Below are 8,531 nucleotides of genomic sequence, written 5' to 3' on the forward strand. Positions count from 1 at the left end.
ATGATACCACAGATTGGGAATGGAGCGACCGCCCTCAGGCTATTAAATAATAAGTTTAAGTGTTTTAACATTGTATGTTACTTTGTAAATGTTACTTTAATTGTAAAACATATTTTTGATAAAAAAAAGCCCGCTGAGTTTGTTGCGCCCATTCTTCTCAGGCCTGAGGCATTCATTTTGGAATGGGTGGCAGTTTTTTTGACTTTCAATATGTGATTTCACATCCTATTTTGAATAAAAATATTTGAATTTGAATTTGAATAGACTTATCCAGGCTTGTAGCCGATTTAACAGTTGACCCAAGGTCTGTTACGCACCTATGTCAGCGGATAAGTTTGGTCATACAAAGAAATGTAATGGGTAGGGCGCATTAATTACCATCAGCTGAACATCCTGCTCGTACCGTCCCTTATTTTCATAAAAAAAAGAGTTAGCGTCAGCTTCATGGGCACCTTACCCGCTGACTGCGATCTTCAAGATATAAACCATAATAACAATAGCCTTTATCTATAAGAACAGTTTTACCTCTTATCTTAAATCTACTGTTTCTAGGTTGTCTTACAAAAAAGGCTCCCCAAGTGCTCTCCACAAATATCTATCTCTTGTTTTCCTCATCCAGGTTGCACCTGCCAACTTTTGAATATCATCTTCCCACTTTGGATGTTGCCCTCCTTTATTTCTCGTTTTACATCTTGGACACAAATTTTACACCTTTTCAGTCCATTCCTCTGTCTTCTTCTTATCATGTGTCCAGCCCATTTCCATTTCAATTGGTTAATATGATATTCTATACAATTTGTTATTTTTTTTTAAATTGATAACCCTCACTTTTGGGATTAAAAACACAAATTTGAAAACAAAATTTACAAACGATGCGGGGCTCGTAATCTGTGACCTCTCACCGTCCGAGTGACGTATCGCTGATAAATCTTGTACTTATGTCTTCTTCAACTCTCAATTTATTGAGAGTCGAAGTTGAGAGACACGCCGCATCAATCATAAATTTTGTTTTAAAATTTAATTAATGATATTTTATATACGATACGATATTATATATACTCTTTGTAATTAATTAATTTTAATAGTTTAATAGATTATTTAAGTGTCATTTTATTAATCCTTATAATGATACTAGCCGACTCGACAGATCTGTAGATAATGAAATAAATACTGTTTTATAAGAATTTGCCAATAACATTTCAAAACATCAAGAATTATTTCATAAAAAATGCTCCCTGTTGTTATAATGAAGTTGTTTCACAGCGGAACTGTCAAACCGTGCGTCACTAAATTCTCTCATAGAAAATATGTCCATACAAAACAAATATTGAAAATAAAAATAATTATGGGTCCCAAATCGAAATCAACTATCCTATCTCACAAGTTGGACCAAACTGCACTCCATGAAGTAATCCCCATTAAAATCCGTTCATTAGTTTAGGAGTCCATCGCGGACAAACAACGTGACACGTAATTTATATATATTAAGATATTTTTATCCTACATTTCATAATAAATGTAAATCTATATATATAAAAATGAATTGCTGTTCGTTAGTCTCGCTAAAACTCGAGAACGGCTGGACCGATTTGGCTAATTTTGGTCTTGAATTATTTGTGGATTTCCAGAGAAGGTTTAAAAGGTGAATAAATAGGAAACTGCTGCTAAATTAAATAAAAACAACAAATTTGTTTTTCCTTTGATGTGTCCATACATATTTTCTATGAGAGAATTTATTGACGCACGGTTTGACAGTTCTGCTATGAAACAAATTCATTACGATAGCAGGGTGCATATTTCACGAAGTAATTTTTGATGTTATGATATATTATTGATAAATTCATATAAAAACATTATTTTATTTATTATATACAGAACAACGTCTGTCGGGTCAGCTAGTATCTTATATATTTCAAAACAAGCGATGTTTGGTGACATGAGAGAGATATCCCGGAGCTTATGTAACATAATATGTTGTAACGATTCCACAAAAGGCCTCAGCCCACAAAACTGTTGCAACGCGGGTTTGTACGCTTGGTACGTTTTGTTGTTAGTCATCTTTATTCATATTTTCCTCTTTCATATCAATAAGTACATAATAGCTCACTTATTTTCGTAAATAGCACTACAACGTGATTCGCATATTGAGCATATAAAAAAGCTTAATTTATCGTTATATTGTTGGCATACCTACTTTATCAGTGAAAGGCTCCTTTGCACAGGATGCCGGCTAGATTATGGGTATCACAACGGCGCCTATTTCTGCCGTGAAGCAGTAATGTGTAAGCATTACTGAATTTCGGTCTGAAGGGCGCCATAGCTAGTGAAATTACTGGGCAAATGAGACTTAGGATGTCTCAAGGTGACGAGCGTAGCCGCTCAGAATTTTTGGGTTTTTCAAGAATCCTGAGCGGCACTGCATTGTAATGGGCAGGGCGTTACAACTACCATCAGCTGAACGTCCTGCTCGTCTTGTCAACTTTGTAACGTGTGACGTATTAACAATGACGTTCTATATATATATAGGTGCATACATATGTATACGGACATAATATTATTATATTCGCAGTCTGACAGGGGAACGGCAAAAGTGTGCTTTAAAGAATGCTTAAAGACATTGTAAAGTCAAAGTCAAATAGAGTTTATTCAATTAGACTTAAACTGAGCGCTTTTCAATAGTAACAATAAATATTTCTTTTAAATTACTGATTTTACCATATAATATTCGGAAAAAAATGATCTCGTGAGGAGAGCACACAATAAACTGATCGGCTACTCTTTTTAATCAAATAGAGAGTTTTACAATGGCTGTGAACATAACAAATTAGTTTGTAAGGTGTAATCCTTTAAATTGTTTTATAAAAAGTAATAAAGAATAAACTGTATAAATATTAATTATCGTACATTGGATGCATTAACCTTTAGAGCTTGAATTAATTTATGTACCTTAGCCAAATGACGTTCTAAACATATGGAGATTCATTCAATCATTCGCAGTCTTATAGCGGAACCGCAAAGTGTGCATAAAGAGAATGTAAGCACACTTTTTGCTCTAGCCGTGTGTCAACTGTCACTGTCCGACCCGAACCTAAACTGAATAAATGTATTACATTGCTGTTTATTTATCAAGAATATTTTAAACAACTGGAGTAAATGCGGCAATGTATAGACATAGAATGTCTATTCTATTCTTCCTACTGTGGCTTCTGTGGAAGACACACCACAGATTTGCCAGTATCACGTTAAAGCAGACTACCTATGTGTCTCCTAAGTTTAACGGTAATGATCGGTGTTAAGATTACATATAGTTTTATTTTCTTATAATATCTTAAACAAATAATATACATGCTATTACACTATAAAGGATATACACAGATAGAATTACTTAAATTATTAATTAATATAATTACCTAATGATATTTACAACTTAATCTTATTTATTTTAATATATTTACTCAAAATATTTAGGTACAAAAGGAGTGTAAACTAGTGAGAAGAGACATTTAATGGAGGTTGGACGGGGGACTTCAGCGGGTATATAATTGTACAGAGAAGATTGCATTAAGGGACAACTGAAGAACAAATGATCCATGTTTCTTTGACTTGACCTTAGCAGACGTTTCTCCTTACTCGTATGTCAACTGTCACTGTCATAATCGGGTTCTAAACTTAAAATACGTAACGTAAACTGAATGAATGTGTTACATTGCTGCTTATTGGCCATAAATATTTTAAAAAGTTGCAGGGAATGCGGTTATGTATAGATAGCACTGAAAGCTTATTATGATGTAGCATTTTCCATATTTCGGTTTGATCTGTCTATAATATTTTTAACGACATTGCTTATGTCGTTACTTATTTCTTGCTTTGCGTTGCTTATGTCGACCACCAGTGAGTTATTATATAAAATTATCATTAAATTAAGTGTATTTCAGTATGTCTAGCTGCGGAAACTTTTCCAATAGCGCCAACTATACCTATCAAAATATTATATTTAAGGTTTTTTATGACTAAAATCCTGTTTTTGCACACTATTGCTGGCAAGTCTCTCAGTATCCGGAGCGTTGCAAACGAACGCAGCAATGTGATGTTTGTAACTGCATATTATAATAATAATATGATATTCTCAGTCTGGCCATAAATACTGTTACAATTAAAAATAAACAAAATATTACGTTTGAATTTGGAATCTGTCATTTTTATATGATTGTTCATTGAGTTTTCTCATTTTGGCGCCAATAAAGTGTACAATATAATGCGATATTAAAATGGAATGGGGTGATAACAAGAACCAACTCACTGTGATTAAAGATGTACTGATCCTTTATTAACTGATAATTAAAAAAAAAATTGGGTGGTAAAATCGAAACAACTACTGAAGCGGACCGTAAATGGAGGTCACAGAAAAATTTTGTTTACGCATGAGATTTTTTTACAATTGAACAACATTTTAACAAACATAATGACGGTATTTATGTTCAAAGCTATAAGGAAACTTTCCATTAAGTCGATAGTAGTAGGGATTCGCCGGTTCTGGCTCACAGTAGTGGGGATTCGCCGGTTCTGCCTCCCCGGTTCTGGCTCACTTGTTCGAGATGCCTACTAAAAAAAAAAAAAAAAAAAAGTTTGGTGTCAAACTGGGGGTTTTGATGTATTTCCGAGCGATTGCGCTGATCCGTTTTTCGATATCTATTATAGTTTCAAAGTTAGCTTTTAAAGTTAAACAGATCAATACTCATTACTAATCATTGGTAATTAACCTAATGATTGGTGAGCGACTCAATGTCGATTCTTTGAAAGTGATAGATGTAATTAGTAAATTACCTCTCACATTCGTTACTACGATTAAAACGACAGTTTTGTGTTGTGTTTATTATTAAGTTAACAGATGATATAAATAAAGTATATAATAAAACATCGTTGCAGATTGTATCATTTTAAAAATATTTGATGAAATCATTCAAACTCTTCTTATTAAACTTAAAGTATAGATACATTAAACTATGCTGCGGTAAATAAATTATTTACTCTTGTAGTGTTGTAGATATACTTTCTGCAATTGCTTTGTAAAAACCTCAGCTGGAATCCCTGAGTTGGACGATCATATGAATTGAAGTATTGTCCAATACCCTGCTCACCAATGTGTATTGCAACCCAGTGAGAGCCTGGCTTATTTTCACTATCTACATTGCTGACAATATAACAGGGCGTTACAACGTATATCGACAATCGGTTTGCTGCGTAAAAATTATTTTGAATACTGAGATCAATTTTATTCAAATAATTCTGTATCTCGATTGTATTCGTATTACCTTAGAATAATGTATTTAAAAGTTATTGGATTACAACTTACAATAAAACAAAACATCATTTTAAGTACATATTTAATTTCAAAATTATAAGGCAATATAGTAGTAAATTTAACTAAAACGAATACACACCCTTACAAACAATCAATTCAAACAAAAAATCAATCAAACGATCAAACATAAACATAACTGCGGTAATCTACTGAAATATTATGATTTTTATCAATTTTATTGTACAAGAGCTTACTCAAAACGAACTTTGATTTATGAAATATGTAACTTGAGTTAAGTGATAAAGCTCTTTGTCATTTTCTTAATATAACAAATTTTGAGATAAATAAAATACACTTTAGTTTCTTTGATTACTTCCTTTCACGAATATATCAACAATTCGACCATCAGATTTCCTCATCGGGTCATTAATTATTTTTAGTATTAGTTTAAGATTTTTCTTCCGCCAAACATATTATAGAGATCAGGTAGTTATATCTTGAAACTAATTGACATGGTTGAGATTGTATAAAGGTTTCATTTCATCAAAGCATCAGGTGATTTAGATACAATTTGTGTCACTGACACTATTCAAAAATATTATAAAATTATTTACGAAAACTGATTTTCCACACCCACACACAATGCACTCTCTACTACAAAAAGGGTTCATATAATATAATGAGACTATTTATTGTTAAACTACCATTTATTGATTATATTTAAATAGAACAATCTATAAGTAAAACAATATACAGTATCTACATCATAACTTACTCCACAAGTTATATATCTAAATAAAAGATGTATCTACTCTCATTCTTTTCAAAAAAATAATTCAAACTTAAAACTTATATACCATTTATTTTATTTTATGATGACTCCAAGCTAAGGTATCAATATAATTCGCTTAAATATACCGTTTGGTATGACAAACTAGATTTATTTATTCGTTAAGTGAAAATATTATGCTTTATTGACTTAAGTCTATGCATTGAACAATATTCATTCTTATTTTTAAATAGGCATTATTCATTTTCATATACTTACTTATAAAATTTGGAGTTGCATTTTCCCGCAACATCTTACACATATCTATCTAAGTCCTAGGAATTCATTAAATATGTTAACTTTGTTCCACCTTTAAAATAGCGTAACTATTATTATTTTATATATTGAGTTTTAGATAACAAAATATTTTTTCTGCATTGTCAGATGTTTCGAAACGCAAGTAAATCAGGTTTTATATCTCTTTTAAAATTTATACATTAAAATATAAGTATCAGTGTAAAATAATTTTAATATATTTCGAAACTTATTTAACATATAGTTATAGTATAAGTCATCGTATTAGAGTTTTAGAAATATCCAATATACCTGCAATATACCAAATAAATATGTTTATTGAGGAACAATTTAGTCTTTTGTAATTGAACTGCAACCAATTTTCATTTTAAAATAGATAAACTTTGGAATTCTATCTTAGCAATTAAATAATACAGTGCAATTATACATTTACTCTTTTTTTCAATATTTTCCATTGTTATTTAAATATTTAATGTATTCATTAATTTATAAGAATCTTTTCGAAATCAGATGTAGGTAGCTTGCATGTTTGTATTTAAATCTATGTAATTTTGTAACCATGCGCTTTGTTTGAATTTTAAAATTCTATGATTTTTTTATAATGAGACGATTTATTGTTAAACTACCATTTATTGATTATATTTTAATATAAAAATTTATAAATAAAACAATATACATTACCTACATCATAACTTACTCCACAAGATATATATCTAATCTATTCTTTTCAAAAAAATAATTAAACTTTAAAACTTATATGATATTTATTTTATTTTATGATGACTCCAAGCTAAGGTATTAATATAATTTGCTAAGATATACCGTTTGGTATGACAAACTAGATTTATTTATTCGTTGAGTGAAAATATTATGCTTTATTGACTTAAATCTATGCATTGAACAATATTCATTCTTATTTTCAACATCTAATACGTATGTATTTAGATCTAAGTCCTAGGAATTCATTCAATATGTTAACTTTGTTTTCATCTTTCTAATTATCGTACCGTACTTCTTTCTATTGACTTTTGGGTAGCAAAAAAATTTTTCTGCAGTCAGAGGTTTTGAAACGCAAATGTAAATCAGGTTTTATATCTGTATAAAATTTTTGTATATTAAAATATCAGTATCAGTGTACAATAATTTTAATTTATTTCGAAATTAATTTACTAGTGAAAGTCATCGCATTAGAGTTTTAGAAATTTTCAATATATAAAATCCCAACTAAATAGGTTTATTGAAGAACAATTTAGTTTTTCGTAATTGAACTGCAACCAAATTTTCATTTTAAAATAGATAAACTATGGAATTCTATCTTGGCAATTAAATCTTGTACAATTTTACATTTAATCTTTTTTCAATATTGTCCATTGTTCTTTATACATTGAGTTATTCATTAATTTATAAAAATCTTCGAAATCAGATGTAGGTAGCTTGTTTATGCATGCTTGTATTTAAATCTATGTAATATTTTAACCATGAGCTTTGTTTGAATTTTAAAATTCTATGAATATTTTGTTTTTTTCTGTGGGTGTGTGTGTGTGAGACATTGCTTTAAATTTCTAAAGTAAATGACATATGTATTTTTATGACGAAGGTTTGGAACAAATTTTATGCTTTTTGTATCATCAATACTTACATTTTATATTCTCGGGGCATAAGGATAGGTCAGAATGTAAATCATGCAGTTCAATTGAATATTCTTGGTCTACTTCCAAAATAAAAACAAATTCAAAATCATCTGGAACATCAAAATTTGTAGGGACATCTACCCATTCAAAACCTTCTGTAGGAAGGAATGGAGATATAGCCCATCCGTAAAGGTTATTAGCATCAAAATAAGTTATAAACGACTTTCGTTTTTCTTTGTCCTGTTCTGGCATGGTCAAAGTCAAAGTTCTTTATTTGCCAGAAATATTCACAAGTAAAGTCGTTACAAATTTAAAAGTAGGCACATGTTTCGTCTAGAGAGACACAAAAATATTTCTAACATTTACGTTTTCATTCAAAATATTTCGCAAACTTAGTTATTGAGTACTTATTGTAAGATGAAACTCACTAATTAAAAAATCAAAAGTAATTTTTAAAAAGAGAATAAATTAATCCTCACCCTACATTATAGTGCAACTACATCTTTGTAATTAA

This window comes from Leptidea sinapis, chromosome 36, assembly GCF_905404315.1.
Source record: "Leptidea sinapis chromosome 36, ilLepSina1.1, whole genome shotgun sequence".
In the NCBI taxonomy this organism is placed as follows: domain Eukaryota; kingdom Metazoa; phylum Arthropoda; class Insecta; order Lepidoptera; family Pieridae; genus Leptidea; species Leptidea sinapis.